At 41.1% G+C, this 23,498-nt stretch overlaps 1 protein-coding gene across 1 annotated transcript in view; it reads right to left on the reverse strand.

Annotated features, from left to right (window-relative positions):
- BMP4 (bone morphogenetic protein 4) overlaps window positions 1-23,498 on the reverse strand; it is a 376,187-nt gene that overhangs the window by 186,656 nt on the left and 166,033 nt on the right. Inside the window, exon 4 of the mRNA XM_084993425.1 lies at window positions 6,321-6,509. The gene's annotated coding sequence lies outside the window, so the exon portion shown is untranslated. The remainder of the gene's footprint in view (window positions 1-6,320; window positions 6,510-23,498) is intronic.

A 23,498-nucleotide genomic window follows, 5' to 3' on the forward strand; every position in this document is an offset into this window, starting at 1 on the left:
CTGACAGAGGATTCGCCTCTCAACTTACAAGTGTCTATGGTCATGTCTGGAGAATATCAGCCTCTTTGAGGGCTGGACCCCAGCACTTACCTACTGCCTTTAGAGGGGATACCATGGAGAGTTATAAAAGAGGAGGATTTTGCTGTCAAAGTTGCTTATAAGCCAACATCAAAAATAATAATAATAGGAGTTCCCGTCGTGGCGCAGTGGTTAACGAATCCAACTAGGAACCATGAGGTTGCGGGTTAGGTCCCTGCCCTTGCTCAGTGGGTTGACATCCGGCGTTGCCGTGAGCTGTGGTGTAGGTCCCGCGTTGCTGTGGCTCTGGTGTAGGCCGGTGGCTACAGCTCCGATTGGACCCCTAGCCTGAGAACCTCCATATGCCGTGAGAGTGGCCCAAGAAAATGGCAAAAAGACAATAATAATAATAATAATAATAATAATAATGATAATGATAAGCCACCCTTTGCATTGCTGCCCTCAAGCTCACTACTATGGAAAATTAAAGCCAGTCTATTGCAAATAAACTAGTCTGCCATCGCATTTCTGCTATCCCCATCTCCAAAATGGGAGGGAGGCTTACAGTGTGCTTTTCTTCTGAGCACGTCCACTTGGCTTGGGCTCCAAGGGATCTGAGCCCAGCAAAGAGACTATGGTGAGCAGTTCTCTCCCTTCCTCAGCTCCAGCCCTCTCCTCCCTTATCCAGAAATGGTTGCAGCCATCTCCTATGGGCCCTGTTTCTTCTTTTGGTTCCACATAGCACCCATCAATATACTGGGTATAAGACAGGCGTTTTTGTTTGGGGTTTGTTCCTCTTTCTTTTTTTTTTGCTTTTAGGGCAGCACCTGTGGCATATGGAGGTTCCGAGGCTAGGAGCTACAGTTGCTGGCCTATGCCACAGCCACAGCAACATGGGATCCAAGTCACATCTGTGACCTATACCACAGCTCCCGGCAATGGCGGATCCTTAGCCCACTGAGTGAGGCCAGGAATTGAACCTGCATCCTCATGAATACTAGTAGGGTTCCTAACCCAATGAGCCACAACGGGAACCCCAAAGGAGGTTTTTAATACATCCTTTTGGGTGCAATTAGCAGAAAAGGTTCATATTTATGTCCTCTTTGAAAAGTTATTTTATCTTATCCATTCTTGCTGAAATAATCAAAGAAATCAAAACTAGAAAAGCAATTTTGTGTTACAACTTGGGGGAAAAAAGAAAGCATAATATTCTCCATTTTCTTGGGTCAGAAATGGGACCTAAATAGCCTGAATAAATTGCTAATGCTTATATAAAGCACACAGTACCTCAAGCCCACAATCTAGTTAAGACAGACCCACCCATTATACACTGTTTTTCACAGATTCAGAGCTGAATTTGCTCCCTCAATTTTTACTTTTATTTTTACTTTTTTTGTTCTACACAAATTTATTGGGCATCTACTGCGTGCCATGCGTGGAGAGAGAAGCTGAAGAATATAACAGTCCACAAGGTGGCTCTGGCCATCACCCCTGGTGCTCTAGAAGACGTGGGCAACAAACAAGCTTCCAGCAAAGGGACAAAGATGAGGGGGCCTGTAATGCTCAGCAAGAGCCAGACAGTGAGGGAAAGGGGGAGTGCTGGCCAGGCCAGGGGGCAGCTGGGATAAGAGGAAGCAAGATGCCCAGGAGGAGAGGAGAAGGCCAGGTGCAGGTCTGCAGGCAGCTCTGGACTAAAAAGAGCCAGGGGCCTTTGGGGAGCTGCAGATGCTCAAGGCCAAGGTTAGGGTGGGTTGCATTCCAGGTGGTATGGAGACACTGGAGGCCTGGAGTAGTGGAATGACGGGCAGGTTTTCATCTCAATGCCCGCTGATCACCACAGGGCAGCTGGCCAGATGAGGGCTTGCGTGGAGGGAGCAGGCAGACAACATGGTTGGGCCAGGGCAGCCTTTCTCTTGTCCGACTCCCCATGTCTTACCTCCTGACCACACAACCTGTGGGTGCAACACTCCTCAAAGCTTTCATGCCTGGATTTTAAAATATGTGATTTGGGGAATTCTAATTGCAAACTAAATTCATACTGCAAACTTCAAAATGCCTTTATCAGATTAAAAGTAGATATTTGGAATACTGCTAACACTCTTCACCTCTTTTTTTTTTTTTTTTGTCTTTTTGTCTTTTCTAGGACTGCACCCATGAGGCATACGGAGGTTCCCAGGCTAGGGGTCTAATCAGAGCTGTAGCCACTGGCCTTCGCCAGAGCCATAGCAATGTGAGATCCAAGCTTCGTCTGTGACCTACACCACAGCTCATGGCAACACTGGATCCTTAACCCACTGAGCAAGGCCAGGGATCGAACCCGCAACCTCATGGTTCCTCGTAGGATTCATTACCCACTGCACCATGACGGGAACTCCACTTTTCACCTCTTTAAGGAGGACCAGTCATTGGATATGCAAATCTAATAAAGAAACGAGTTAGGAAAGAGTCTGAATATTTATATAAATTACACTTCATCTGCAAGAAAACAGCACAATGGCACAGTCCCTTCCTTCCATTTTGGCGTCTCTACCATGAACCCTTGCATTGCCTTTGAACTCCCAGCTCTCCACTAAGATGTCCTAACACTGTGCACTAAAATTCTGGAGATGAAATGAACTGTACAGCACAGGAAAGCGGGTGGAAAAAGAAAGCAACAACGTTCAGAGATGGCAACTGTCTGCTCTCTGGAAACCCCTCCAGCCTTAGGTTCACTATCCAAACTCCAAAGGCCAAGTCTCTCCAGTTCTCCTGTGTTAAAAGAAAAAGAGAGTGCCTAGGGAAGCCCACAGTTCCCTTCCTCCTTGAGAAAAGAAACCGGCAGAGGTAGCAGACACCCGTGTGCAGTCATCACTTCCTCGGGAGCTGGTGTCCATTTCCACCCACTGGGATGGAATCTGGCAGTTTCATAGACAGCAAGAGATACATGATCCAAGAATCCACTTTGGCTCCAATTTTAGCCTTCTAAAGGCCAATTCTGTCTAACTCTGAGAATCCTATAAGCATTAGTAAAGATTTAAAGTTGTCTCATCCTCAAGACTGTGGTCAGAGGAAAGGGAATTAGGTCAAAGAGTCTGTCTTGAGTATGGCTCAAGATACTCTTCAGAAATACCTGAGATTAGGGTAAAAACAGAAATATGTTTAGAAGTGACAGACTGAAAAACATACCTTTTTTCCTATTTCTTTGAGGAATGAAGAAGTGTCAAGGTCTTGCGTCAGAAACAAAATAGGGTATAATTCTAATAATGGAATCTAGAACAAACAGCTGTAAAATGCTTGTCTTCAAAAAAGGGAAAGACAAATACATATGATATCAAAAAAGGGAAAGACAAAGACATATGATATCACTTATATCTGGAATCTCATATATGGCACAAATGAACCTTTCCACAGAAAAGAACATCATGAACTTGCAGAATAGACTTGTGGTTGCCAAGGGGGAGGGGGAGGGAGTGGCGTGGTTGGGGAGCTTGGGGTTAATAGATACAAACTATTGCCTTTGGAATGGATTAGCAATGAGATCCTGCTGTGTAGCACTGGGAACTGTGTCTAGTCACTTATGATGGAGCATGATAATGTGCAAAAATAGAATGTGTACATGTATGTGTAACTGGGTCACCATGCTGTACAGTAGAAAAAAATGTATTGAGGAAATAACTATTACTTTTTTTTAAAAGGGAAAGAAATGGTGTATATAATCAAAGTGTGTTAAAAAATATCAGTTGAAGTATTCATTGGTTTCTCCTTCAAACCTCCTAAATTTCCTTATCTTAGCTCATGGCTTCTCCATTTTTGAATCACCTGAAGTAGAGACTTCAGTCATTTGTGTATTCCACCACATCTAATTCTAGATTCAGAATGTCTCTTAGATTATGCTCTCACTTCTGTTTCTAATGTCACTGTCCCATGTCATGTCATCTACAGTTATATTATTGTAACAGCACCCAATGGATGTCCTGTCACTACTTGCTTGTCTCTCTGCCCCAAGTCATCTTTCATATCGCTAACCTTTCTGAGGTACAGCTATAATCACTTGGCACACCCTGTCAGTCCAGAAGCTTTTACTAGCCCTTTCTAGGGTATTTTTAGAATAAAGTCCAAATTCTCCAGCACAATATTCAAAGCCACTAATAAACTGAAATTGCTCTAAACTTCAAAAAGTACTGCCACTTTCTCTTCATACACAGCTAATGCTCTACCCAAAACAGACTCACTCATCTCCTTTCCTGGATCATGTCATTGGCTTTCACACTTCCAGAGTTTTGGATTTTTTCCTCTAGCTCCATCTATTCAAATCTTTCTTCTCCTCTAAAGAATAATCCAAATGTCACACCTCTAGGAAGCCTTACCTGATTCCAAGGCAAAATAAATTGCTTCCTCCTTTAAGCACATATAACACTTTGTTTACCTCTCTATTATATTTGTCCCAATCTGACTTGTATTCACTATTGTAGAATTTTCCATCTCTTCCTAAAGGACAGAGATAGTAGTTAATCCCTCTAAAGATGGTCCTGGGTGCCTAGCACAAAGCCTTAGATAAGACTAGTATTTCATAAATAGTTCTTACGATGGAATTGACCAGCACAGGAATTATGAATTTTCACTAAAAGCTAAACCATGGATGAAACACTAACTTGAGAATCACAGGCAAGGAAGACTTGGAGGGAAGGAAGGAACCTCAGTAAATGTCACCCAAACTGAGGCCCTGAATACATCTTTCATAAAAGAATAGAAATGGCCTAATCTGTTGCTTCTCAGTATTTCTATATTCACACATACTTGTGAAGTGTTTGACTCTTGATTGAGAACTGTTACCCTGACCAAATGGAGAGATGAGCTCTTTTCTAGCAGTAGGGTCTTAAGAGCTACATTTAAAAGGATTCAGCCAAGGCTCAATAGATAAACAACACAATAAAAATGATACAGACATAAAAATGATACAAACACATAATACAAATAAATATATAATATAAATATAATGCATACTTGTGTGTATATATATACACACACACACATTTGAGATAGTGTTTCATTTAAACACCTCTACACACAGAGATCTAAGGATCTCTTAATAAAACAAATATTTAGTTGAAATTTTTGCCACCATTCCAAAGAGGGAAAAAGAGCCAAGAACCAAAACTATCTCCTTAGCTTTACTGGCATTAAGTAATCAAATTCCCTGCTACTAAGTAATCTGATACTTGCTTATTGCAGTTCTTATTCTCGCCTGGAATGAAAAAACGAACTCAAACTTCCAAAAGAAAACCATAATTTTCCAACATCTTGCCTCTCCCCTAAAACTTTTGAGTCAACTCTTCCTGAGATGAATCACATTAAGAAATGAATCTCTTAATTGCACCATATAAGCTAAACAGTAAGCCATGACCTCATCACCCTGGATGTAATAAAAGGGCAGAGACACTCAAGCATTTCAACAACATCTTAATTCATGCACTGTTCTGGTTTATTATAAAGCAGGCCCGTTTGCAGGAAGACTTTTTTTTTTTTTAATGCTTTTATCTTAGTTTTGCATGTTAGCAGATCTGCTTGGTCTCATATCTCTGCAGATAAGCAACCTGAACTGTGCTAAAGTCAAGCAGTCAGACTAATGAATTTACTTGAGAAGGAAAGAAACTCAGACTTGAAAATGACACATGAACTTAAGATGAGCTAGGAGAAGGACCTCAAACTACATAATTATTCCCAAAGCTCAAGCCTAAAACACAAACATACAAAAAACCTGGAACTGAACAAATATCTGAATGCCGAAGTCAGACTGGTGAAGAAGCAACAGGAAGCTGGTACAGTTGAGTTTGAGAAGAAATGCTAAAAATATAATACTACATCCCTTGGGTGACATATCACTTTCTGAGCCTTGATGAAGTCCTTTTTCTGTTGATTACTAGTAGCATTATTATTTTGCTAGAAGTAGCATCAGTAGGTCCCATCTATACAGCGAGACCTCTGCAGAGTGCATCCCACATAAACACAAATGTCTTTTTACTCTGTACCTGGTACCAACAAAAAACTATATCTAAAAGGATGGTCTGAATGAGAAAATTATTTGTATAATTTTTCAATAAAGTTAATCTTTGTGAATGGAGAAGACGGCATTTTGTACCATACTTACAAGTAACTCCAAATATAGCTATTTCAACAAGAATTAACATTTTAGCCCAATGAACTGCAAACATGCATTTAACTTATTTAGGATGGAAACTGCCCCGGCACATCAAGGTGGTACAGAAAGGTGCAGCCACAGCAGAATCAACAGTATTCAAAATTCCATAGGCTCAAACACTGACCTGGAGTGAATAGTCTTCCTCTGTATCACTTTCTAGCCACATGGCTCTACTGTTTCAAGTGTTTTCAGAAGGCGCTATTGATTGCAAATAGCTGTAAGCTTGCAGTTTTGCATTCCACTGCTTATCACTGTCATGGCCTTCTGTCCCGAGTGTCCCAGTTAGAATTGTGCCCCTATCTTCAAATCAGACCTGGAGGAGAAGAGAGCAAAGATTAAAACATCTGAAAGCACATAGTCCTGGATTCGCTAAATCACTCATACTGTACCCCATAGAGCAAGACTGTTTCAAGAAATGTAGTTTCACCATCCATAAAAAGGGCCAGTTTTACTTGCATTCTGAGACTTGATAGGTATGAAGCAGTGATTTCTAATACATGCAGCCAATACTACAGACAGATGCTTTGGTTAAAAATTAGGCATATATCCTATGATAACTGTTCAGAAAGAATTGAGCAGATTGTTAGCAGAGACCAGGAAGATTCTGCCCCATAATCAAGATTAAATCCCTTTCGGTGACTCAACAGCAAACTACAGTGATTGATGTGGCCTTTAAATTACTAAAATTAAGAAAGGTACTTTGCTCTGTTGACTGTGGCATACATTATTTTCCACAATGATATTTCTGCAAGAAAGGAGGAACAAAGGGGAAAAGAAAGCCTATTGTAAAAAGCTTTTGCCCAGGCACCTTGGAAGAGTCATTTCTGGGAACAGCCCAGCACCTTTAGAAGATAACAGCATTGTCTCAATCAGTTACAAAGAAGTTAAGGAAGACAATACTCCTAAATCCCATGCAGTTGGTGGAGCCAGGATAAATACCATTTAACAAAAGCATTGACGCAAGGGCAACAGAAACACGGAAACTTTCCTTTCTTCTTCCGTTTGTTCCATGCTGAAAGGCAGCAAAAGGAAAGGAAAAAAGGAGTTTCCCAGGGTCATCCCCCTCCTGAAAGGAAAGTTCTTCTTCACCAAGTAGAAATGAAGAAAAGCATTTGTACAATTTCCAAAACATTTCAGGAATCCCTAAAAGGAACAGAGTATGTTCAAAATACTTTAAAACAACAATCAAAAAAAGTTGAACTTAATTTAACTACCACACTGGCTGGTATTTCTCAAAGAATGGAAGGATGCTAAAGTGAGAAAAAAAGATTAAATATTCAAACCATGATAATAATCCATGAACTTACTTTACTGCTATTTCAGGATTTTTTTCATCAAACTTTTAAGCACATAAGAAAACTGTGTACATATAAGGGCTAAGGGACTGAGATATTCTTGTTTCTCTGTTTTCACTGTTTACAAAGCAACCATGAGCAGCCCTACTTTATCTTTGCCTCTGTGTTTGCTGACTTGTCAGAGTTTAGATCAGGTTTTGATACTTGTATCTTTAGCAGGCCAAGAAAAGGCAGCTGGCCCAGAGAGGCCAAAATCAGGGAGAGAGAAGTTTCAAGGCTTATCAAGTCATCCGAGAAGGCTTGCTGTGCTCATCCTTTGTAAACAATAAGACATGTCAGCATCCCTGGTTGCTGTCATTGTTGACAGTTCTCTAAAGACCAGTAAGTGTTGAATTCTTTAAAGCTGGATTGTGCCCGGTGAGAGAAATGATAGTGTGAGATCAGGGGGCCTTCATGGATATCTGAGTACCTTGGGAAAAGAGTCGAATTAAGGCTTTTCACTCAGCAACCTAATGAAAACTAGACAAATAGTCTTGCATTTAATATATAGTTTCCACCAATTCATGCTTCTTTTGTTAGGAACAATTCAAGCCTGTATAGGAAAAGAGACAGTTAGATATAAAGAAGTAATTTCTCATTGACAAGGGAGCTTCAGGTAAAGCAATGCTTATGAAAGGACAAGAGATTGAGTTTATACTGGTAAATTGCCATTGCACAACCATTTCATTGCTTTAACTTCACAGACTCCAAAACTTTATGCCCTTGAACAAGCAATCAAATGCAAAAAGACAGAACTAAATAACCCCTCCCGATAGCCAGGTCTATATGCAAAACACAAAGAATAAAATATGAGTCTTTAAGGGATATGAATGAGAAATTGCGGCAAAGAGAAGGACTTGAAAATAGTTACAAAAGCAGTATCTAGTGCTTCAAGAATAACGAACTTTAACGTGCTCTGCTATAAAATCCATAAGGGTATCTTTTTTTTTTTTTTTTTTTTTTGCTTTATAAGGCACATGGAGGTTCCTAAGCTAGGGGTCGAATTGGAGCTGTAGCTACCGGCCTACATTACCTCCACAGCAACGCAGGATCTGAACCGAATCTGCAAACTAAACCACAGCTCACGGTAACACCAGATCCTTAACCCACTGAGCAAGGCCAGGGATGAACTCGCATCCTCATGGATCCTAGTCGGGTTTGTTTCTGCTGCGCCACGACAGGAACTCCCATAAGGGTATCTTTTAAACAAAGATTTATTTGTATCAATTGGTTAGACCACCAAAAAATCCCAATTCATATCACTGTTCACCATTTCTCAGACTTTTTAAAATGTATGAAATGATCAAATGATTTTCATGGAAACTGGTAATGTGTCGAAGTAGAATAAACTCCACAGGAGGTGTCAAAAATCTCTTAAAAGTAATTGGCAATATGTTATATTCAAGACTAATTCTGCCAAGAAATTTAAGCTGTAAATTTTGAGGCTAATAATGTTCCAGAGGAAAGGACATTTCCAGTGTTCCTATTTTTGTTCTTCATAGGAAGATTGCCTGAAAGAATTTGCTCCATTAAATGATCTAAAATGTTTGAGAGGACAAAATGTCTTAGATTCACTTGTTAAATATTAGGCTTCATAACTTTGAGGATTATCCTTTCAATATCAAATTCATCCTTGAAATAAGAATCATCTCTACAAACAAGGCCAGAACATAACATTCCATTAATCTAACAGTATAGTATTTAACTTGGATTTTTAATTGTTTCTATACAATAAGCATTATTCGATAGTATGGAATCACAGATTTTTCTTCCCAAGTTTGTTCTTTTAACCTCTTCAATTTTGTAATTGAAACAGCCAGACCGTATCTTACATAGCTACAGTCCAATCATTGAGCCTGAGGGTCTGTGTGAACCATAGAATGCGGAGAGCAATTTAAGGAAAAAAAAAAATCATAAATTTCTATCAAGTAAATGTCACCCCATTTTCCTAATTTTCCTATAAGCAGAAAAACCAAAGACCTATTGTCACAGCCTAGACAGACACTGCTAAGCAGCTTTCTAAAGAGCAAATGGTAAAAATAAAATAAAATGAAAAAGATTTGCCTGTCATGGGAGTTGGTCAATAAAATGCAACAGTGTTTATTACAACATTTAAAGTCTGTGATTAAGAACACCAAAAGGCCTAAACTAGAAAGGTTTTCAGCCTGTAATTTCCCTGCAGTCCTGGCCTGTACTTCCTTACGAGTTAGCTCAGCAGGGCTTTTTTTCCATGTCCATCATCAGCTTGTAATTATTGCCATTCTCAAAGCTATGCCAGATGGGTCTTTAGAAGCAGGCATGCAGCTTGTTTATGAGCGAAAGAGCTGTAATATTACTCTACACAGAGACCTATCTGGTCCTAGTCAAAGGGCCTTGCTCCCCGCCCCCCCCATTCTCTCTTCCTCCCTAGACAACCCTCTCAGTTTCAGCTCCCTGTCCCAGCTGAATGGGCTGCTGAAGGGCTGGGACCATGGGAGCCAAGACATATCTCTATCTTAAAGCATATGGCCTAATCGTCACCTTTCACCATTCACATATGGAAATGAGGCCAACACCCAAAGGAAAAACAAACTGTGGACTCTTTCCCCTACATATTCTTGGCAGAGGCTCTTTTAAAACATCAGAACTGCAAGTCTACCTTTCAGTACACAGATCTGCAGAGATACCACAATTCTGTCTTCTACTTTTCTTTTCTGGCAAGTCCTCATTGGCTAGAAGTGACATTCCCAGCAAGATTCTCAAGGACAAACCTTCACTCCCCTTGCCTGGTAGGAAGGATAAACATTTGTAAGAAGGTTGAGGTCAAGTTGCTATGCAAAGCAACACAGCGAAAGGCAAAAGCGCCTAACCCTGTTCATCTGGTGATAGGCCTGGGGTGTAAGGTATCCCAGAGGGCCAAGCAGAGCTTCAATCAGCAGTTAATGAGGCAAGACCCGCAACAGATAGCCACTTTTAACTTACAAAAGCTTTTAGATGTCTCTGTTTACTTTGATCCATTTCAGTTAATTTGAGCCTGGTTAGGGTGCCTTTTCCTTTTTTTTTTTTTTTTTTTTTTTTGGTTTGGCTAGATAAACCCTCTGCTCCCACCCCATCTCCGTCCCCACCTCCAAAACAATAGTATCATTTACCAACTGTATACTTAACAAGTATTGAGATCTTCTGTCCGGGTCAGCAACTGTTATATAAAATACAAGGCAAGGAAGGCCTGTACACAGTCTGCCTATAGAATGGTAATTTCAAAATCCCCCGAGTGAAAGATAAATGAAAAGAAAAGGGTGGGACAAGACAGGCTTCATTTTCAAAGGGGATTTAGCTATTTGTTTCTAATTAGGTGAAGCACACGTTCTTTTATCCCTTATTTTACCCATGTGATGACCAGAGAGCTTTCTTTGTTAAAATGTTTCAGAGCGAATAAAACCAATTTACCGGAATGTGAAATAAGCCAGAGAGAAACTGTACCTGAGGGTCACAGACGGGGAGGTCACTTTAACTGGCCAGAGTTGCAGGGCCCCGGGGCTGGGGCTGGAATTCCACGGTGGGAAGCAGAAACGGCTCCTGCGTGGAGGGATTTGCAAGTGGGTCAGCCTGTTAATGGGGATGGGCTGGTGCAACAAGCTTTTAATTGGGTGGGCTCCATGCTTGACCCCACTGTACTGTGAACCCAGGTCTGAGGGGACCGCCTCACTCATAGGTGCAGAGAACAGTCCGGGAACCTTTTTTCCCAGAATGCTCTGGGCCGCCTCGCTATCCCGGCATGCCCTGGGCAGCCCCACCATCCCGGCATGCTCCAGGGCTGCCCACTCCTCTGCCGTGGACTTTTTCTCCCCTGGTTTACGTCCTGTTACCTACACCCTTTCCTTATTCTTGCCCTGTCTCCTGTACCAGTTCCCAAAACACACTTATATTGCTCAAAAACTGTTTGAGGCAGGTGTGTATTTTTATTTTATGATTTTTATTTTTTCATTATAGTTGATTTACAGTGTTCCATCAATTTCTACTGTACAACACTTTACTTTTTTTTTTTTTTTTTTTTAGGAAACTTCTATCATCCAGCTAGCACATTATTCCTAGTCTCCACTCCCCATCCCTGCCATGACTTCTACTTTTCCAGGAAGTATTATGGAGACAAATAAGTTAATGGAAGGAACAGGATGCAACCTTTCTGCACTTCTGTCCTTAAATAAGTTGGAACTACTTTAAAGTGTTCTCTTTGAAATCCTCTCCACTGAAGACCCCGAGGAATATCATCAGGAAAGTAGAAGTTAGGAAACCCAATTTCTATTTTGAGATATTGTTGGGAAAGCGTAGTAAGTATCCAGCTTTGACCTGATGTTACCTTCCAGGAAGGGTCTTGGGCACTGAAGATGCTTTTATCTATAGTTCTCATACTAGGTCCTCAGCAGTAATGGTTTACATTTATTTTGCTCTCTACCAAGTCTTTAAGTGAAAGTAAGGTTAGTTGATCATTGAAGAATGTTGAACTCTTTGGTTTAAAGGCATTAAGATCAGAGAAAATAAGTCCAGAGGTCTTAAACTATCTTGATGAGAATAACAGTAAAATAACAGCTAATATTTATTCAGTGCTTATTAAGGGACAATTGTGTTAAATGCTTTAGGATTCTCTGTAATTTGTAGTATGTTTCACGTACAAGCTTACTAAATTCTTTCAGTTAATGACGGTGGCAGTTGCTAAGCTATAGGCCAAGTTATTCCTTTCATTCACGGTCTAGAGAGAGATGACACGGGCATGTTGAGTCACTCAAAACAGGCTCAAACCACCCCAAGGAGTTTGCTTGATGAAAGGTTTTCCTTTCCTTCAAAGCCACTTCCTGTGTCACATGACCTGTATCACTCCAAAGATAATAACACTTCATGCTTCCAGAACACTTTTATCCAAAGATCTCAAAGCATTTTCAAATGTTAATTAAGCCTTCACCATCCTGGAAGATAGCAATGCCAATCTTGCTGTTTAAATACTGTATTCCAGAACACAGGTTGTTCTAATCACTGAGAGGAAAATGGAGGCCTCTATGAGCAAATCCAGGGTGTAAGCCACCAGCCAAACATGTATACACCCAGAATTCTCCTATGTCTTCTGGGAAACCACCCCAGCATAAATTGTCCCCTGCGCCTACTGATTGTTTCCCCTGGAAGAACCACATCAAAGAAAAAAAGGAGTAAGTAGGGGGGAAAAAAAAAAAAAAAGGTTTTCTAATAATTCCACTTTGTTTAGGGGTGAAAATGTAGGTAGAAATATATGCAATATATTCCTGCAAATAAGGGATCTCCACAAAGAGCTAGGTACATTATCATTTATCATGATAACCGGGGGTGGGGAGGGAAAAACGAAATTTTTCCCAAGGCTTAGATGTGACTGTTGAGACCGCAGTTTACCTGTCCTCCTATTTCACAGGCATCATGGACCAATCTGGTACAGCCAGAGAGCAGTCAGATTTCAGGCAGTTGGTGTATCTTTTATTCTGAATAAAGGAAGACCACGTGGCAACCAAGACACTTCAATATTTGCCTTGCCTTTTTCCAGCTTCATCTCTTCTCGTTATGTTGTACTGGCTTTTCCTTCATTATTCCAAGAGCCAAGCTTTTTTCCTGCTGCGGGGTCCTTGTTCAGGATTTTTCTGCTTCCCAGAATGCTTTATCCCCTATTCTTTTTTTTTTTTTTTTTTTTTTTGTCTTTTTTGCCAGTTCTTAGGCCACTCCTGCAGCATATGGAGATTCCCAGGCTAGGGGTCGAATCGGAGCTGTAGCTACCAGCCTACACCAGAGCCACAGAAACACTGGATCTGAACCGCATCTGCAACCAACACCACAGCTCATGGCAACGCCGGATCCCTAACCCACTGAGCAAGGCCAGGGATCGAACCCGCAACCTCACGGTTCGTAGTCGGATTCGCTAACCACTGAGCCACGATGGGAACTCCTATTCCCTATTCTTAATGAAACTCCTACTCTTAGTTCCCAGTTTAAAGGTTACTTCAGAGAAGATTTACCTTTCTGTTATTAAATTAGCTTCTATTAATGGTCTCTCTAATGACAGACAGTTTTGGTAATAATTCGTGAGATTTTCTTTGTTTACTGTCTCCCTTTTAGATTATAAGCACCACAAGAACAAGGGACTGTGTCTGTTCTGTTCACCACTGCATAACCCATGCCTGGCATTTTGAATAACCTCAAAAAAAAAAAAAATCTGTTGAATAAATTAACGAGTGACTGAGCTTTTAAACTCAGTTTGCAAATCACATTTTTCTTTTGAAGTGATATTACAGGGTAAAGAGGACAAAAGAGAAATAGATTATCAGAGGTTTGGTTGTAATCTGTTAAGGTCTTAGTTGATTTCCATCAATGCTAAGAATAGCAAAATGTGTTTGAACTATTTGAGTAAACACAACTTTTACAATATATTAAGCCTCTGGAGTAGGTGTCTTACCTACATGTTATTTACCCCTCACAACGACGTTGGAAGGTAAGATAGTATTATCCCCATTTTGTGCCCATAAGGACTAGGTAATTCGCCCATGTCTCTCAGACTCCTCCTTCCATTTATTCATTTACTGAGCACTCACTATTTGCCAGGCATTGTCGTGACAGAGTGATGAACAAGACAGTCACGGCCTCTTCCTTGGAGCTTTTGTCTTTAATCCTCCACAGCAGTAGTATAGTACATTCTGGCATGTAGTTGGTGCTGAATAAATATTTAAAGAGTGTGAATAGGGTTAAAAACAAAAACAAAAAACAAAAAAAAAAAGCCTCAAGAACTATGATTGAATCCCTTCAGAGTTTTAAAGATTCCACAATACTACAATACTGGTGTTCAAGCATGATTTTGCAGGGGGCCATAGAGTTTACCATTCACTCTGTAAAAACAGAGTACAGAAGGAGGTCACGAATCTCTCCAATATTCTGATAAAGAAAAAACACAGTGATCATCGATAATGACCTTTAATTAATGGTGCCATATTGCAGCCAAAATGATCTTTCTGAAACACAAATTAGGAAAACAGATCATGTCTCGCCCATGATTTATAACCTTCTAGGCCTTCCCATTGGCCTTGGGATAGAGTCCAATATCTCCATCATTTTGACGTGGATGACAACAGCTTGACTCCCTCTTTGGAATCGTGTCTCTTTTACTGACTACCCTTGCGGATTTTGTTAAAACAACAAAAACATTTAACTCTTCTACTACCTTTAGGCCTTAGACATGATGTTCCACCTTTTAGAAACACCTTCCCTGCACTCCCCACCATCAGTACCACTGTGTCTCTGTTGAAGAGAAGGTTTATTTGCAGGCAGGATTCTGACGGGTCAGTGCTCTTAGAAACAATATCTTTGAAGAGGGAGGGAAGCAGGACTGGGCAGAAGGAAAACTTTAACTGCAATGCAGGTGCAAGAAGCCACACCTGTTTCTCTGAGAAGCTCTGGAGCTGAGATGGCCCTTCAGAGATGTCTGAATTAAGGCAAGAAGGTGGTATTTTTACCCCAGCCCCTAGAGATAGAGAAACTTGAGCAAGGCATGTTCCTTCAGCAGAAGGCAATTCCTTGGGAAAGACCTCAGCTGAGAACATCAAAAGGCATCTCTACTGCCAGCAAGGGAATGAGTGTTCAGTCTTTAGGAAGGATCTGGGTGGCACAGCACAACAACCATGACAGTCTGGTTAACTCCAGTCATCTTTCTGCTCCCAGCTGAAATATCTCTTCCTCCAGGAAGTCTCTCCTGGCTCCCAAGCCTAGAAGATGCTGTAATAAGCACCTGTTGCTTCCCTATAGTGCTATGCTTCACATTATATTATAACCATCTGTTTATGTGTTTATATTTCCCCCATGAAAGCATAAACTACATGAAGAAGGACCTGATGTCTATCTTATTAGCATTCTATCTACCAATATACAAATAATCATGAACAAATTAAAGAATGAATGACAAATTAAAGAATCCATTTTTATTTTATTTTTTAATTTTACACAAATACCAAAAAGCGTGAAAGGCTATTCACCAAAATATTGTCAACTGTTATCTCCTGGTGGCATTACCATGTGTGGTTTTTCCTTCTTTCATTATACCTTTTGGTAGAGCTACATTTTTATAAGCACATGAGACTTTTTAAAATTTTTTAAGTTATAATCATTTGGAAGAAAAAAAATAAACATGACTTTTACTATAATAACTAGTATCAATAGACTCATCCCATAGAGTTATTGTTTTATACTAGAATTTGTAGCTCACAAGGAAGTTTTGCATAAATGAATTTGTTTAATCTTGACAAAATAGCAACAAGAGAAGACAGGCAAATATGATTTTTTCATTCCCACTGGATTGCAATAACCTTCCCAATCAGGAATGAGTGAAAATACCCTTACAGCTTTGAACCCAGCTGTCTAATATTTCTTCTTCTACATGTTCATTTTTTTAAATGTTTTTGTTTTTCTCTTTTTAGGGTTTGCAGTTCCCAGGCAAGGAGGTTGAATTGGAGCTGCTGCTGCCGGCCTGCACCACAGCCACAGCAACAATGGATCCGAGCCATGTCTGCAAACTACACCACAAGTTGTGGCAATGCTGGATCCTTAACCCACTGAGCTAGGCCAGAGATTGAACCCACGTCCTCATGGATACTAGTCAGGTTTGTTACTGCTGAGCCACAATCACTTTTGATGCAGTCTTCCAGGCCTTGGGGAAAGAGTGATACAGAAAGAATGCATACAAGCTATCCCACCCTATCTTCCCTGAGCCTTACTGGCTACATTCCCTGTCCTCACTCTTCCCACCCTCCTGACTCCTATTCATAAAAGGGAGTATAATGTCTCTCCTGTGGCCTTATTTTCATCATTTGTTTGCACAAGCCTAATCTGTAAGGCCAGCAAGAGTTGAAAGCCCTGTTTTCCCCTCAAATCCCAAGTCCCCCTTCGCTCTGTAATGATAACACTTCACATATGGCTAGCACTTTCCAGAAGGCTTCCCATGCATCACCTCACTAGGTCCTCCCAACAAACCTTTGAGGTTTGCACATCAGATAGCACTACCCCGCATTTTAGAGATAAGGAAACCAAAACACAGAGAGGTTGCGTGACTTGCCAAAAATCACAGTTAGTTACTGATAAACAAAGGACTAGAATCTGGGGCCTTACAGAAGATCCCAGAACCCTCTGCGTTTTTGCTTTGATCTTGTAGTCTACCATACCACCTACTGATAGGGCTCTGCAGAATCTAAAACTGGTTACAAACTAAACTGATGAGAGCAAGATTATGGGTTCGATTTCTAAGTGGCCAGTTGTGATACTTGTATTGGAATGTGCTAAGGCATGCAACAGACCAGCAAATAGGACCCACATTACAAAAGGGACTAGATAAGAGCGTGCAGATGATTCAGTTTAAGTCCATCACCTTCATGAGTTAAATACCTTTATTACCTGTTCTTTTAGGCCTACATAAATATATTCATACAGATAAAGTAACCTTCCTTAGAGACTATACAAATTTATGTTTATATAATTGACACTTGGTGTCATCATAGTTTTCTTGGGATAGTCCCAATTATACTAATTGTCCTGGTGCAATTGATGGCTTTACCTTTCACTTAAAAAAAGTCTTAGTGTGGAAAAAACTGTATAGGGCCATCCTATATACATCTCACAGAGAACAAATGTGCAATTTCAGTAGACACTAAACAGTATTGATTTTCAATGTGGCAGGCCCCAAATGTTGTAAGAAGAACTGCTGTTCTTGAAATACACTGCTGGAAAAATTCCCAGTGTTAAATGGCCTTCACTAAAGACACAGTAAGACACACATCCCTTTGTGTTCTCTTGGGCTCAAGTTTTAAAAATGCAGTGAAATTCTGGCTAGTTTCAATCCATTTGCTAAATGATTTTAGTCTTTCTGCATCCTATTCCCTTACCTGATATAGTATCTTTGTCTCATTGCTTACCAGAAATGTTCCTTCCCACATTCGTTTCAAAAAATGAGAAGAAACAAATTAGAATTCACATTTTTTTGGCTTAAAATTATAATTCCTCCTACATTCCCCAAAGGAATCCTGCCAAGGCAATGGCCTAGAACAAAGCCATTTGCCAAAAGGTAAGAGGTAAGATTTTTCATGGTAATTCCAACTCAAGACTTTGAGCTTATGGAAATCTTTTTCCCCATCCGTAATATGGGGAGAACACCTGCTCTTGAGTTGCTGATAAATAGAAGATGTTGTGGCTCACACAGCTGATGAAAAATTGTATTTTCTCTCCTTGGTAGTCCCAGTACTGCCTCAACAAAAAACCTGGTCCTCCTTCTCAAGAAGCTTAAAATCTTGTTCTAAAGGAGAGATTCAAGATACTGCATAATTAAACACTAAGAGTATGGGTTCCAAAAGCAGCATGTATTGGCCTTAGGAGCAAGTGGTATGTGTGAAAGCAGTAAGCAGGCAAGTCAGTATTTATACTTTTTCCCAAGGCATACCCCAAAGAGCTCAAAAAAATTATCTGAAGGGCATATAGCCACTTCCCAAAGGTCCCCAGGGATCCATAATCAATGTTCAATGGAACTTTTTCAGAATTTGGATGTAGGCCCTAAGGGACCCTGTCAGGCACTTCATGAAAGACCTCCTTGTTTTTTTTGTTTTGTTTTGTTTTTTGTTTGTTTGCTTGTTTGTTTAGATTAATCTGGTTCAATCATCTGAGCAAGCAAAGACGGTCAAATCCACATTCTGTTGACAGAGGTTCTTTGATCCTTTTTTTACAAAGCTCTGTCTTCCACTTTCATTGTAACAAGCACAAGCAGACTGCACTTCTTTCTGAGGTGCACATACATGAAGATAGTGCTTAAATGACAGGAAGTAAACACACCCCAACTCACAGACAGGAAGAGATAGAGTACCCTCGGGTTTTTTGAAGCAAGAATTTAGCTATTCTGTGATAATGAATCTCCTTTACAGTCATTAATCCTCCCGCATTTCTGAGCACCTTCTGGATGCCTAGGCCAGGCACTTTTTGCCCTACAGAAATACCTGAATTAGGAGAGTGACTGCAGTAAGCCCCCAGCCAGACATTAGATGAAGTTTTTTACATAGGCTAAGCCTTCAATTATCTTCCCAGTTAGCCCCATTTTACAGTTGAGGAAACAAATGATCCCAGAAAACATTATGCCCAAGGTTGCCAAGTGGTAAAACCAGGGTTTTCAGGGTTTCAAAGCCCTGATCTTTTTACCATCCCAGGTTTGCTTTGTTCTCATTTTAATTGCAAGTCCTGTTAGCTGGCACTGCTAAGGAAAGGGATTTGATATCTGGATGTTTTTCCCACCAGGATCCTCCCAGAAGAAGATGTCCTAACTTCAGTGCAACAAAAACCAAAGTGATAACATCAGATTTTGCCAGAACGGAGTTACATCCTGGCCGTCATACAGAAACCCAGGCTTCCAACAGTTAGCATGCTATTATGTCACATTCTTTCAACAGCTTCCAGGAGAATGAAGGAAATTCATGACATGGGTAATTTAAAATAATAAAGGATTTTTTAAAAAATCCTTTGTATCTGAGCTTTGAATTAATTATATGATTATTATTTATTTGATTTTCTAACCACATTTTTCAAATGTTAAACTACAATTATTCCACAGTTTCTGGAACAATGTTTTCTGAGTACTAGAGCAAGTCAGCCAAAACTTAACAACAGAGAAACTTAATTTAATGTAGTAAATATTTAGTATTACACAGCCATAGCCATCATGATATGTACAGTGTAGTGGAAGAGACAGATAAGACATTTCAACAGTGTAATAACTGCACATAGGAGGGGAATCCAATTCATTTGGAAGGTACAAGAGGGGGTGCACAGGAAAGAGGTGATGCCAAAGGCAGAGGAGTAAAGGATCAATAGGAGTTTGCAAGGTAGAGCATGCACATACACAGGATGGAGCCACATTGCAGGCAGACAACCGCAGCAGCAAATCCTGGAAGCGATCTGCCACAGCCCCTATAAAAGCACCCCTAGCTGGTTGGTGACAAGGCACCTGGAGTATGAGCATAGAGGAAAGGGAGGCAGCAGCTGGACCCATCACCAGGGCTTGCTTGCATAGCACCAAGAGGAGCTTGGACTTGATCCATTCCTTTCGAAACTATTCACTGCCCTTACTAAAGACCAGACATCCTTCTAGGTTCTGGGGTTACCAGAATAGTAAACAAGAGAAACAGATTCCTGTTTTTACAGAGCAAAATAAGAATCCATTCAGGGGTTAAAGCAGAGAAATGACATGATCAGAGTTTTAGAAAAACCACACTGACTGCAGAGTAGGCATGGCTTGGACAAGGATAAGCCTCTTTCATCTATAAAATTCTGACTCTGTGATTTAAAACTCAGAATATAATAGATTATAAAAGCTCCATGTTAACCTTTACATTAGAAGTTCCCCTTGTGGTTCAGTGGTAACAAACCCGACTAGTATCCACAAGGACTCGGGTTCAATCCCTAGCCCTGCTCAGTGGGTTAAGGATCCAGCATTGCTGTGGCTGTGGTGTAGGCCGGCAGCTGCAGCTCCAATTCAATACTAGCCTGGGGACTTCCATCTGCCATAGGTGTGGCCCCCCAAAAGTAAAATTAAATTTAAAAAATATACATAATTATATTATTTTTCGTGTGTGTGTGATATCTTAGGTTTACAGTTTTCTTTACAAGCATTCCATAAATTGAGTGGGTTCTTTCCCTTGTTATATGTTCAGATACAAAAATATTTATTTAGTGGAGAGGGAAAGATAGCCAACATGGATTGAATGCTGAGGACATTCTGAAGGCAAGGCAGGGGTAAGTAAGTACTAATGACACCCATCTTACAGATGAGGACTCCTGAGTCCTCTATTCAATTAATGCTAAACATTACTCAATGAGAATAAAGCCAAGACTCACATATAATTTTCTGAATTGTTTGTTGTACATCAAAGCCCAAACTGTTTTATGTCTCAAAGCATATTTATAACCTAGTCACCATTGGCTTTGAGCTCTTAGAAGACTAGTAAAAAAAACAAAAAAAACTAACAAGTATCAGCTGGTTGATTCAACATAGTTATTATTGATCACGCATGCATGCCTTATTTTCAATAAATTTCAAAACTGCTGATGTTCAGAGACCATGTGCATCTCCAAATTCTGCTGTGAGTTTCTAGAAAATAGAACTCGGGAGATCCTGTCGTGGCTCAGTGGTTAACAAATCTGACTAGGAACCATGAGGTTGTGGGTTCGATCCCTGGCCTTGCTCAGTAGGTTAAGGATTCGGCATTGCCGTGAGCTGTGGTGTAGGTCGCACACGCGGCTCGGATCTGGCTTTGCTGTGGCTGTGGTGTAGGCTGGTGGCTACAGCTCCGATTAGACCCCTAGCCTGGGAACCTTCATATGCCGTGGGGAGCGGCCCTAGAAAAAGACAAAAAGACAAAAAAGAAAAAGAAAGAAAATAGAACTCAAGTCTAGTCAAACAGTGAAACCAAGAGTTTCAGGTAAGGAGAAAGTAGCACTTCCTTTCTAATGGAAATTCACAATCAGTGAGGAGAGGATCAAAACCTGAAAAATATTTAGTACTTCCTAGAAAGGTGTTTTGAAGTACAAGAAATGCTGCTTTCCAGTACAAGAATTCCCTGAGCTTCCTGAAAATAAACCAAAAACAAATAATAAAAACCACCTCAGGCCTCTGAGCCCATTCCTGCTCTGTTCACTTAACACTTCCTCTCTGCTGGGCAAGTTGGCTTCTGTCTCCTCCCCGGGAATCCCAACTCTCACTCAGCAAGGCTGGGGGTTTACAAGGCCTCCAGGAGCCTGGCGGCCTCCCTGTACTTCCTGGTCCCCACCTGCCACCCCCAGATCTTCCGGAGTTCCCTGCTTCCTGTCCTGGAGTGAAGCCCCTTACAGGACTCCCAGGAGGCAGGTTGCTTTCTTTTCAAGCCCCTGAAGATCTGTTCTAAAGTAAGACAGCCGCTGTCCTTTATAAGTTAGCTACAACCACTGAGGGCAGGAAAGACTGAGCATCTTTTTGTTCCTTTTGCTTGCTTTTGTTCGAAGCATAGTATTCAGTCACAGCTCACACACAAGTGTAACAGATTGTTGTTACCTACCCAGAATTTCTAACCTCAGATTTTCTTTGAGCGATCCACATACCACATGCAGCCTTGAGCTTTATTAAACTGGGCGTGTTAATCCCATTCCCTTTGCTAGGAACTGAGGGAGCATTTGCAGGGAGCATTTGCTGGCTAATAAGATGAGAGAAGTCTGCTGGTGGGAGAGGAGAGAGTCTGAGAAAGGTTTCTTTGCTAAAACAACAACAACAACAACAAAAACCACCTCATCTAGGAGAAAGCAGCCTCTTCTTTGTCTAAGTCTGGTAACTAAAAGCATCCAAACCATGTTGCAATGTTGAATAAAATCATGAGATTCTGAGAACAGAATCTGTCCTGCTCAAGGTGGCAGAGCAAAAAGATGGAAAGAACCTGGGTTTTCTACTTTACTAACCCTGGAGATGCCTGACTACAAGGCTTCTTCTTACATGAAGAAGCTTTTCTCATTGTTTAAGTCATTTTGAATCAGGCTTTCTGTGCACTTAAAAAGGACGTGACCTGGTTTGGAACTGATGAGTGAGACAATAAACTTATCAGCAGTTTAAAATCAAGCATCCCAAAGCTGGGGAAGCTCTGGGGCTTCACTGTTTAACTGGAGAATAAGAAGCCAGGCATGGAAAGATTTAAGAAGAAAGACAGCTTTTTGAATTCCCTAGTGGCTCATCAGGTATTGTCACTGCTATGGCTCGGGTTTGATCCCTGGCCCTAGAACTTCCGCATGCCCTAGAACTTCCACACAGGCGCAGCTAAAAAGAAAAAAAAAAGAAAAAAGACAAACAGCTTTCTCTGTCAAGATAGTAGCAATTCTGAATGCAGTATAATGTCTGCCATTTGATTTTGTCTTCTGGTCCAGCCACCCGCTGGATTAGGGGATCATGAGTCAATATTAAACGAACCATCCATTTTCTTTATTTTTTTTTTATTTTTGCTTTTTAGGGCCGCATCCATGGCATATGGAGGTTCCAAGGCTAGGGATCAAATTAGAGCTGTAGCTGCTGGCCTACACCACAGCCAAAGCAACTCCAGATACAATACACATCTATGATGTACACCACAGATCACAGCAATGCTGGATCCTTAACCCACTGAGCAAGGCCAGGGATAAAACCCAAAACCCCATGGTTATTAGTCAGATTCATTTCCACTGCACCACGATGGGAACTCCCATTTTCTCTTTTAAATTCCATAAGCAAGATCCTCCCCCAATATTCAGGACTCTTTTTTTTTTTTTTTTTCTTTTTGCTTTTTAGAGCCACACCTGCAGCATATGGAAGTTCCCAGGCTAGGGGTCAAATTGGAGCTGCAGCTGCCACGGCAATGCCAGATCTGAGCTGTGTCTGCAAGCTACACAACAGCTCATGGGAATGCCAGATCCCTAAACCACTGAGCGAGGCCAGGGATTGAACCCACATCCTGATGGATCCTAGTCAGGTTCGTTACCGATGAGCCATGATGGGCACTCCCTTCAGGACCCATTTTGACAGAGTGTCTCATAGAGGAATTTTCTGCAGTAGTTTAAAATCAAACACCCCAAAGCTGGGGAAGTTCTGGGGCTTTACTGTTTCACTGCAGTGAGAGAAACCGGTGCTCCAGATATCCGCCCAAGATGGCACAGAGGGTGAGAGCAGCAGTGGTGTCCATGGAGCTTGCAGGGCCTGGTGGGTGGGAGAAGTCCCCCAACCTGCCCCCACCCCATAAAAGACGTCATGCCCAGAGGTACAGCACTGGAATCTGTCGGGAGACTGGTAGCCCAGAGGTTCATAGCACTGACAGGATGGATGGGGTCTGATGGTGTGAGACTGTCTCTGGTGACTCCCATAGATTTTTGGGAGAATATTGCTGGAAGCTGGGGACCCAAAACCCTGCATGGGC

Source organism: Sus scrofa, chromosome 1 (genome assembly GCF_054392235.1).
Source record: "Sus scrofa isolate SSC_HxYL_T2T_F1_AM1 chromosome 1, Sscrofa_HxYL_maternal_Yorkshire_Landrace_v2.0, whole genome shotgun sequence".
NCBI classification, from domain to species: domain Eukaryota; kingdom Metazoa; phylum Chordata; class Mammalia; order Artiodactyla; family Suidae; genus Sus; species Sus scrofa.